Source organism: Vidua macroura, chromosome 5 (assembly GCF_024509145.1).
Source record: "Vidua macroura isolate BioBank_ID:100142 chromosome 5, ASM2450914v1, whole genome shotgun sequence".
NCBI lineage: Eukaryota > Metazoa > Chordata > Aves > Passeriformes > Viduidae > Vidua > Vidua macroura.
Window position 1 is genome coordinate 25,827,352 of NC_071575.1, and position 11,288 is coordinate 25,838,639.

Sequence of the window (11,288 nt, forward strand, 5' to 3'; positions counted from 1 at the left end):
CAAATCAACATTGTGACTCTTACAGCCAAGGCTTTGCTGTTCTGAATAAAGGCATTCTGTCATTCCCTGAATTAAACTGAAACAGGACCCAATGCAAGATAAACGTAAGAACAGAAGGGAAAAGTGTCCTAGACTACTAACAGTGGCTTTTCAGAAAGGTGCCAAAAGGGATGACTGATAGAAGTTACAGCATCAAAAAGCATGTGTTTAGAGATCTAGGATCTTCTGCTTTCACATACTCCTTCCTTGGATGCTCAGTTGGCCTAGGAAACCAAGGTGATGCTGGGTGTTGAGATTGTAAGCCTGACAGCCATACATACTCTGTCAGAAGAAATCCAAGGACACATTCAAGTGAAAAACAAATCTATCATATTCTAAAAAGTTTAAATCTCTAAATGCTACTCACCTATAGAATGGTACAGCTGAGCCCAACATGGAGCATCATGACAGAAATACGTAATAAAACCTATAGAACTGCTGGACTCAAAGCAGCACTTCAACACCATCAGAGAACCCATTTAAACAATCACACCTCACAAAGAGCTTTTAGTACTACAAAATTTTGAACTCTAAACAAATTCAGCATGTTAAATAATGAGGGAGACTCTTCCTTTCAATGTCATTCCTAACTGTCTGTCTCCTGCTTTTTGGCTCCTGCAGCAAGTCAGGCACATGGTGAAAAAAATATTTCAAGCCAGTGGGTGGCACTCAGTACTATATGCTGGATGTGTTGCTGATAGTTTGAATATATCAGATATTTTTAGGTACTGTGAGCAGTTCTAGGCAATCAAGTATTGTAATCAAGAGCATACAAAAGCTAAGCTACATCAATTCAGTCAGGATTTTAAGGATTCAGGTTTTGCAACTCTGTCAGTTGATGTGCTGGGATGGTATGAGAGGAGTTGCTCCTTGCTTTGGTGTAGCCATTTTCAGCAGCATTTCACAGGCATGTTCAGAAGAATCATCTTCCTGAGAACTCCCCACTGTGCTCAGCTTAGCAGACAGTTATTTCCATAATAGCAGCTTTCTGTGAGGAAAGAGGAAACGTGGTGGAGATATTCAGAGTTACCTGCCACGGTGAAAATCCCTGGTTTCCAGCGGGCCACACCATTTGCAAAATGACACAGAGATGTTATAGGCAGGAAGATTATAGAGCAGCCCATCTTTTTTAGACGATGGAAGAAGACAGCAGAGGCAGCCCCGGTGGGGAGCGCTCAGCACCGCGGACAGCGGCACAGCCGCTCTCGCGCTGCCCGCACTCACCTTCCCTCTCCCTCCGTCCCTCCCTAAACTTGCCCATATCTATGCATCCCCTCTTCCTCAATGCCACATTGTTATCTAGACCCTCCCACCGCCCGGTGTCTCCTATCTAGCTTTTCAGTACATCCACAGAGAGGCAATACATTGTACAAATAAACTTTACACCAATTATAAAAGTATATTCAGTATGTACCTGCACCTCTCACAGAGGGATCATTGCGAAGAAGTGAAGTCTGATAGCGAAACTGGAGACCACAGTTGTGTTGCCTGTGCATCTTTATGCTACATTTTGAGCAGTTTCAGGGTCAGGAATGTGCCTATGCTTTCCCTGACAGTAGCACAAAGTAAATGCCACTAAGTGCCTTTCACAACCCTCAAAAGCCAGTATTTCCCTGTCTTGCCTTTTCTCCTTCACCAATATGCTCTGTCTTCTTAGGAAAGAACATGGGGGTCACAACCCATCTCCTTGAAACCTCGGAGGTCCCTCCATCCATCTGGTTCTCCCATGCTTAGATCTTTTGTCAGAGAGATACTTCTTTTCTCCTGTGAACAATAAGCCTCCTACTTTCCTCAGCAAGTAGAACGTACCAGACACCTGCTGACACTTGGCAGTCCAAACAGCCACTGGTTTCTCATGTGGGTTCTCCCTTTACACCTTCCCTTCCCCCACAGCTCTATAGTTTGTGATGCCACAGAACTCTGCAGTTCATGCTTCAGCTTTTGGCCTGCTCTGAGGAAGTGACATACCCTTGCAATTGAAGCCAACACTCCTTGAAGCAAGCTGTGGTTTCCAGAGTTAGAAACTACATGGTAGTGGGACTCCTGCCTAATGCTTATTGCTTTTCCTGATCATTTCCTTTCAAATGCAAAGGCTAATTATGCTCTGCTGGAAGCAGAGCCACTTCATTGAAGATTATTGCCATTATCACATTTGAACAAGTCAAGCACCTGCCCTCCTAATTATCTCTGCCCACACAGGCCAACCAAGCTATTCTGTTACCCTCGAATTTCCCCTGCCCATCCTACAGAAAGACAGGCTGGATAAAATTCTGAGCCATCTTCTCTGATCTCTGAGCTGGCTGTGCTTTGGGCAGCAGGTTGACTAGGAATCTCCTAAGCTCCCTTCTAACCTGAACTAAGTTCTGGTTCTAAGTCTTCAAGGAAGGAGAGTAATAGAAATCAGTAGAAAATGCAGCTCTGTAACATACTCCTTCAAGGGCTCTGTTTCCTTTCTTTAGGGTTTTCCCCTAATTCTAAAAGACAGATCTGGACACCATTGGCCCAGGGGCACAACACCTTCAGTAACTCAGAATCAGAACCCTACATACCTTTAGGTGCTTCTGTCCCACAGATTTCCAAGCTCTTCAAGCCAATGGCCTTTTTTCAAGGTCCTACAACTTTGGTGTTCATAGAATATCTTTCAGAGAGCTGATGACGTGCTGCCTTGAATGCCCTCCAAGTTTCCTGAATGCTGTAGCATCATTTACTTGGGTTAGAGAATCCACAGTAAAAAGCAAAATTAAAAAGCACCAGAAAGTTGTGATAAATGGTGCAATTAAGGCAGCATAACATACTTTAAATCAAGAAGAGCTACAGCTCAGCTCCTGGGTATGGAAAGGTTCTAATTTATCATGGCAAGACAAAGCATATGCATCAAATTAGTCATGTTTCAGAATCTCTCTTATGCACAAACATCAGCAAAACTGACTATTCACTTGCACATAACCAGCAAACAAAATGTGGAGACTTTTCTTCTCTAATTACTATAGGTTATAAACCTCATGAGTGTTTCTCTTTCTGTAGAAACTTAGGGCACTGAGAATATTTCTCTGTCTGCCTTGGGGTGTTTTGACCCCCAGGGGAACTCTAACTTTGACCTTCATTTATAGAAAAAACTTCTAAAGTTCCAAAGTAAACTAAAAACTAAAAAAGTGTGAAATAGTTTATAAAAATTATAAAAAGTAGTGTAGTATATCATATGAGTGAGAAACTTAAGTTTTAAGATTTTTAATATGTTATAAATGAGTTTAAAATAGAAGATATAAAGTGTTGTTTTGAGTTTTTTTCTTCTTTTTTTTTTTTTTCTTCTTCTTTTTAAGTTTAGGTAGTGTTATAATTGAGAAGAAAAATCTACATTATAAGTTTTTAGAGGTCAGTTATTAAATTAAAAAAGAAAATAATTTAAGTGCCACTTCTTAATTAAGTAGCTTAGGGTTTAATTAAACTTAAAAAGCTTTGTAACAAAAGATTGTTAGCTATTTTTGTGCTGTTTTTCTTGCATGCAGAGTCTGGTGTAGACAGTGTGCTGAAGTTTTAATAAGATAACAATAAAGAGAAACTGAAGACTGAAAAAGTCCAATGTGTCTCTCGTTCCTGACACAGAACTGCTCCAGGAGGGTCTCCCCTGCCAGGGGAGTCTCTCGGGAGTTGCCCAACTTGGGGTCCGCAAGCTCACATCTTTCCCTTCAAAATAAACCCACCGGGGGTGCACTCACATTAGCAGAATCCCCCACCCAACATGGATGGCACATCTCCCTGAGCTTGCTTTATGAGAAGGAAGCAGGCTTTGCCAGATGATGACTTTGAGCATCTGATGCCTTAGGAGGAGAACTCTGGCTATCTCTCACCCTCCTAACAAAAACCTAACAAGATAAGCCTCCTAATCTAAATTAGGTGCCTAAAATTAGGTAGCGTGCTTATTTTTTTCCTTATCTACCTATTAGCATGCCATATCCTGCTCATCTGTAGATCTTCAAAGGTCCACAGTTGCTGATTTTTGCCCTCTATTTTTTCCTCAACCAAAAGGGGGATATTTTTAAAAAAGTAAGAAAATGTTATTGCACAAAGTTTTGTTGTGAAACAGGAACCATTCAGAGAAGAATAAAATACTTCCCTGTGCTTTAATATAGCTTCAAAAATTCTTTCGATTATGAACTGTTAGCGTACTGCTAGGCAATCTCCTGCAGCAGAATAAATCTTGGACTCAGGTGTCTCATGACACAAGTGACCTTGGATGAAAGCCACAAAAATGGCAACAAAATAAACTAGCACACATCCTTTGACATTAAGTAGCTGGTGCTATATTTTCCTGCAGCAATACTGTCATAAAGTAAAATCCAGAATTAAAAGTCAACTACAGCTCCATAGACAAATAAAAAGCAGAAGCAGATTAAATCTTCCCCTGCCCAAAACTGGAACAAAGCAAAAAAATGGAGATATTCAAAATATAAATACTAAGATAAATACTAAGTATGTACAGTTTATAAGGAAAGCAATACTCTCTTTTTCTTGTCATAGTTAATCTTGGATGTGTTTGCCTCATGTTTTCTGTATCTTCTTCAACCTGCAATACAGTTACAGAATTTCATCATTTAAGGATTTGGGCCTTGATTCAGCACTTTGGTCCTGAAACAGTGAAAAAAAAATTGCACAAAATCTATTTGAAAACATTTTACGTGAAACTGTATCTAAAGAAAGGGAACAGTAAGAGAATCTCATTATCCATGCTTTATGGGAACATCTATTGAAAGAAAAATCTAGCACCACACCACAGTTCTTCCTAATTCAGCAGATCACAGTCACAAACCCCAAAGAGGGGCACATGTGAGAAGAGGACAGCAGAATCCAGAATCACAATGAAGTGAGCAAACTTCTGTGTTTACAAAAAGCAGAAGCTGAAGATCTAAGACAACATCCTGATGCTCTGGAAGATCACCGCATTGTGAAGCTACAGAACAAACAAACTAGAGGGTAACAAAGCTTCATCAGAGCAGAGACTAACACAAGCACTCCTTCTCAGACAGGAAACCAGGAATGATTTGCAACCAAAACCAGCTGCGACTTCAGCCACACAGTGACAGTGGTTTGTGTATTTTATTAGAAGAATATCAATCACCAATAGAAAATCCCATTAAACAAAAGATCAAATGAGCCTTCAGCCTTCACCAGACTTAGGAAGAAGGAATCACAATAATGAAGACAATCTGAGACTATGCAGAATTTTCTCTCACCGACAGAACAACCCTTGGCAGCCAGGAAAATTCCTTTAGAGCCTCCAGCCTGGTGGCTCAGACAGCTCCAGGTTCCAAAGTACTTACAGATCAGAGGAGCACAATAGGAATGTACCTGCAACTCTTTACCTTAGATCTACCTTCATGTAATCAGTAAACCTTTTGATTAACAATGCATTGGGATAAATATTCTGTAACTGAACATCTGGAACAGTCAGTCTTCTTCGCAGTAATTTCCACGCTTGCTGTTCCAGTGAAATCAATGTTTAGGGTATTTCTTGTGCATGGATTCTCTCTTGGCCAGGCTGGCTTTTTCTTTTCCTTCCATCACAATGGTGCAGACAGATCCTTGTCAGTTTTTCTTCAAAACACTAATAGAAATTGAGCTAATAATGCTGTTTACCCTGAGTTGATTCTTTTTTGGCAGAATTATGATCCTTGCCACACTAGACTCCATGTCTTTGTTTAATCTCACCTCATGCTGACACATTTCTGAGTGGTCTATACATAGCAAAAGGATGGTGATAACCAGTTCAGCTCAGTGTACAGTCAGATGCACTGTGGTGTTCTCCGATTATTCTCCTTGCAATTTTGTTTAACCCCCTGCATCCTCCAAGGAAGATCCTCATGGCAGGAGGAACATGAGATACAGGGTGTGCTCTCCCCATGAGGACACAACTTTTGCAGAGCACAGCCATAACTGCTGCTGAGAGCCCAGTGCCAGCCCCATGGCTGTGCTCAAATCCCTACACAAAGGTGCAGACATTTGGCCCCATTACCACACTTTGCACAAGAACCTCTCAGGGCAGGCAAGGTATGTTGTGTAAAAAGGATAGTATGTAGTATTTCTATTAAATAGAAACTGCTTAAGGCACCCTTAGTTGTTGTAGTTGCACATTCTGCTCTAAAAGGTGCTGAGAGATAGAAGGCCAATGCATTTAATAAAAAAGGAGAAATCCATTATTCATATACTGATATGTCCTTTCCATACTCTGTATTTTGCTCAGAATCTTATTTATGTGACTATGGAGAGTTTTCCTGATGTGGACACAATACCATGTAGTTTGAGCTCTGCCAGAAAAAAAAAAAAAAAATCAGCAGGAAACTGCATGACATTGGATAAAGTCCAAGTAATTTAATCAAACGGGTAATTAAATTATTTAAATTGTTCATTTAACATACCTGGCAACAAGAGAAAGCAAACACTGATCCTATTTCACCTTTGCTGGGGACCAAATGAAACAAGTTACCATTTTAAGAGACTGGGAGTTAGAATTCAGGTTAAGAATGTGATTCTAGTCCAAAGATTCTAGTCCAGTGTCAGAGGGCAGGAGGCAGCACAGGAGCCAAATATTTACTTGGGTAACACATACACTATTTAAAGCCTGTTAGAAGTGGCAATCACAACCTACAACCTCACAACCAATCCAGGATGTTTGTTAATACCTGCACAGGGCTTCCCAACCTGCACCCTCACACATGGCACAGATGATACCGCCAGTCATCTGGAGTTCTGCTTCCAATCCATCACGTTCACCTCAAAGCCTCAAGGGGAATTAGCAACTGGGATATCATTCATCACCTTGCTGAGAACCATTTTTTCTCCAGGAGACCATGTCATACCAAGCAACCCACACAAAATACAATTAAACAGTGTCACTGCTAGACAGATTAAAATTGCAGTTCAGTAGTGGAACTCGCTGTTGCTGAGCAATTTCATAAATTAAGTACGTTCTGGCAGATCTTCTGTGGAAGGTATCAGCAGTAATCCAAATACCAGGACCTAGCAAATTGCATGGGTAAAATCCTAGCTCCGTTAGAGCCAATAGCAAAACTCCCAGGCACTTCTACAGAGCCAGAATTTTAATTTCTCATGCCAGCTGCAACACGTTGCTATGGCTTTGGGCAAACTACACTAATTCAGCCTCCCTAGTTCAAAAACACAGACCACTAAAAGCACAGCTTTCAGAGAGACAGACTGTGGAGGACATACAGAAGTGGCCCATACAGTAAAAGGCAAGCATTACCAACCAATGCAATTTAACAAACAGGCTATTTCAGCAACTCACCACCAGAGAAATACTCCACTGGTATGAATACCAGGCTTGCAGTTGCAGCCTGGAAAATTCATTTCTTGTCCTCCAGAAGGCTGGTAACAGTGCCTTCTTTATGAATTCCATGCACAGCAGACTGGCCGAAGCTCTGGTGCAGATGAATATCTTCACTAGTTTGATATTTTGAGAATTGTGCTCAGGTGGTCTGTGTCAACCATCAGTTATGTTCTTTCACAGCCAATGAGTGGAAGTGAACAGCTGCCTTCACGAGTCAGAGATTAACAAACACACTGCTACACAAATGCACATATTAACTCTGGATAACACACACATTTGTTTAAAATTAATTATCACGTGTTTTTGCAAAGAAGTTTTATGGCTGTATGAAAAGCAGCTATAAAATGAGATTTGGCTTCTTGGTAGGTGGCATGTTACAGTTTTTAAGAAATATTATTCTTCCCATATAAATGCACAACAGATGTAACATTTGACCTAAGCAATAAGATTTATTACTGTTTTTAAAGCAAATTCAGCACAGCTTAAAGGAACACTGTACAGAATTCTTTAAGCTAGGAAGAGGTGCTTCTTGTCATCAATGCATACTTTGCATTTGTCAGTTCTTGCCTTCAAAGCCAACCCACAGTTTAGTATTTCAGGCTTTTTACAAAGGTGATGATCCTGCAATTCAATTTGCTAATGTAGCACATAGCAGGCTCCCTCCAGTCACAGCAGTCCTGGGCTCATGTCCTTGCTTTTAGTATCAAAAGAAATGTGCATGGCCTCTTTGGTCTCTTTTTGAGCCCCCAAAACATTACACATGATTTATGCTAGGCATTATTCCAACAGCACATGCAATCAAAAGTAAGTGTCACACATTGTTTGGCAATGAAAAATAAACATTACAGCTGTGATCAAAGAACATGTCTTGCTTATATTGTCTTACATTAATTTCTTTACTTCATGCACTTTTGTATAAATATTTATGGTTTCATATTTTCTTCAGAAGCCATAGTTCTGTTTTCTAGAAATAACCTGCTTATGCACAATATTCTCTTTTCAAAGCACTGTTCTTCCTTTTGTTAAGTTCATTTCCAAGATCTCTGTGCATAAAAAGTGGTGAAAGATGGATATGTGCAACTTCACTAACAAACCTGTTGAAAATATCTAAAAATGAGGAACAATTATTGGATAAACACCTTCTTCAATGGTAAACAGTTCTGTGAGAAATGAATAGGCCTCTATGTTATGCAGTAATATTACATTTTATATAAGGGCACAAAACATGAAAATTAAAACATACCTCAGAATAATACTAAAATCTCATTTCAAGAACATTTTTGTTGCTCAACAGCTTTAACTATCAAGTTATTTCAGAGTTTTTGCATTTCATGTCACATAATCCAGATGGTCCAGCAGGCAGCCCCTGACCGACACTCTCTCAGGTGAATCCTGCAGCTGACACTGTTGTATTCATGTTGGAGAAATCCATGTATCTGGAACTTCTACACTACCATGAACAGAACTAAACTCTTAAGCTGTGAACCTCTATACAGCCTACAAAGAGAATTCTAGCATTAGAATACCACTTCCACATAATTTTTCAATTATGAACAACTTGTAATCAAAATTGTTTTCTGATCTCAAGTTCAAAGCACTGCACCAAATTTAGGGCTGCCCAAGCACATTCTCTTCCCAAAGGCAGCCATGGGACAAAGTTCTTGGATGCTGCTCTAGAAAACCTTTGGACAACATTGGGAATGCTGCAGATCGCCAATCATATCAAAAGCATCCCCTCAATTTAGATGGATCCTTTCCCAATTCATCACAACCACATATGCCTGCAGATTCTCTCTGAATTAGCATTCCCCAAAACTCTTCTAGTCCAAGAGTAGTTCATCTGCCAGCTCCCTAGACAAAGAGCACTTTCAGTAGCTCTTTAGGAGGTAATGCTGATCATCTTTAAGAAAGATTATAATCCCACTGAGTGTCTCATGTTGGTGATTGCGTATCAGTCAGGACAAGCAGTTTCCAGACATTTTAAAGGGATGCATCTGATTTCTGCCAGAGAAAAATCACATTAAGTCTTCACCTCTCATTAATGGCTGTCAGTCAGGGTCCTGAACATCCATACAGATGATGCATATTGTATTTGAAGAATATCTGTGTGTATTTGCAGTGAGTATCAGAAACAGATCTACAGGCCAGGAAAGTTTCCACCTGTCCAGTGCCCAAGCACTGCTTTAATTTTCTTTCATTTTACACTGGTTTTCTCTGATTAGTTTAACAAAAGTAGTAGCAGTGGATGAGGCATCCAAAGCAAGCAGCTTGCCCTGTTCACACATCCTCTTTCTGATACGGTTTTATGCCGAGACTTCTTGGCATTTGGAATAGTGTCTGGCTTCCTTAAACACAATGGGAATGTGCATTTCTACTGTGTCTCACCCACCTGGGTTAAATCTGATATCCCAGAGAAAAGAATGCTATTTTCACTCCTATGATCAAGAAGTTCATAGCAATGCGTGCTGTATGCTTTTCTGCAGTGAGGAAAAATCAATTCTCTGCCTACCTGCAGAGACAGCCTCTTGGACTTGAAGAACGTCCTCAATCAGAGACAGAGACCCTTGAGGAACTGACCACCAGACTGCCAAATACTAACAAAAGATTGACTGGGGCGTATCTCAGAACGAGGACTGGGTACTCCATTACATAGTGCATTTTCGCCTATCCTTTGAGCAAATTTCAGTACAAGGTATAGAGATTTCAAAGTGCCCATATTAAGGAGTAGATCACAGAGAGGCTCATCAAACCACATGCACAAGTGAGGGGCTTCTGAAGTTCTGTATCATCTGTGTATGTCAAATGAGGGGCTTCTGAAGTTCTGCATCATCTGTGTACGTCTAATGAGAGACTGTTCTACAGAGAGAAATGCAACTGATGAATTGCATTCCTTCAAGAAAAAGATTTTATAAAAATTGTTTAAGGTTTACCTTTTCATGGCTTTTCAAAACTCCCTGAAATACCCAATAACATTGTGGGTGACAAAAGAAGAAAAGGAAGGAAGAAAAAGACAGAATAGTATTCTGAAAACAAGACAGTTAATCATTCATGTTGTCTACAATTCCTTTGGCTCAAGACAATCTCAAGACAGACTCTGGCTTTGTAGTAAGGAAAAAAAAAATCCTCCACTGTCCTACTGTCTCTCCTCTACAATGTATGATAGATCCAGAGTCACAAACTGCCAAGACTTCACAGGCAAAGGGCACATCCTAAAGCAGAGCATTTCATGGCTCCCTGACACCTCACAGGTAGCCTTTTTCCCTAAAGCAAAGAATCTCACAAAATTTGCTTTCCCTAAAGCAAAGAACATAATTTTGTGTGACGTTCTTTACATATTTTGACTTAGTACTCCCAAAGTACATTCATTTCAGTCAGATTGTCCACATGTGTGTTTTAGGGGATTGTTGAGGTTTGGGGTTTTTCAACCTTTTCCTCAGTTTGATATTCTGTACTCTTCCTGGAGCTGGCCATTGTGATTAAAAATTCTGCTTTGTAATGAAAGCAAGCAATGTACTTCAATGCTGAGAGACAGCAAAAAGAGGCAGCCAAAACATGTGGTGATTCTTACTTTCCCTTCACAAGTGACAAAACAGCATATGCAGTTCAACACCCAGGATTAGTTAATTTTATCTGGAAAAGCAGCTTATGTAAGTTCACATTTGCTATGATTACAACCCCCATAACACTAATTTCCTATGTAAAGCCACTGTGGTGCCCACACAGATCATCTTACACTTTGGAATTATGGGCATGGCGCAACATAAATCACCAGTTATCAGCCTTTGTTTTATTTTGCAATACATTCATGATTCTCTATCCTTCCATTGACAAATACATCATGCTTGGTTGGCAGTGCTGGTATCTGGTATTTCATCATTACCTCGGCTTCAAAGTGAGACAGTAAATG

General features: G+C 40.2%; 1 long non-coding RNA gene across 1 annotated transcript; it reads right to left on the reverse strand.

The window, feature by feature from the left end:
* Positions 1-827: 827 nt before the first annotated feature.
* Positions 828-1,926, reverse strand: LOC128807824 (uncharacterized). The gene is made up of 2 exons (XR_008437291.1): positions 1,849-1,926; positions 828-1,027 (listed from the first exon to the last, which is right to left on the reverse strand). It is a non-coding gene; the product is annotated as an uncharacterized LOC128807824 (long non-coding RNA).
* Between the last annotated feature and the right edge of the window lie 9,362 nt (positions 1,927-11,288).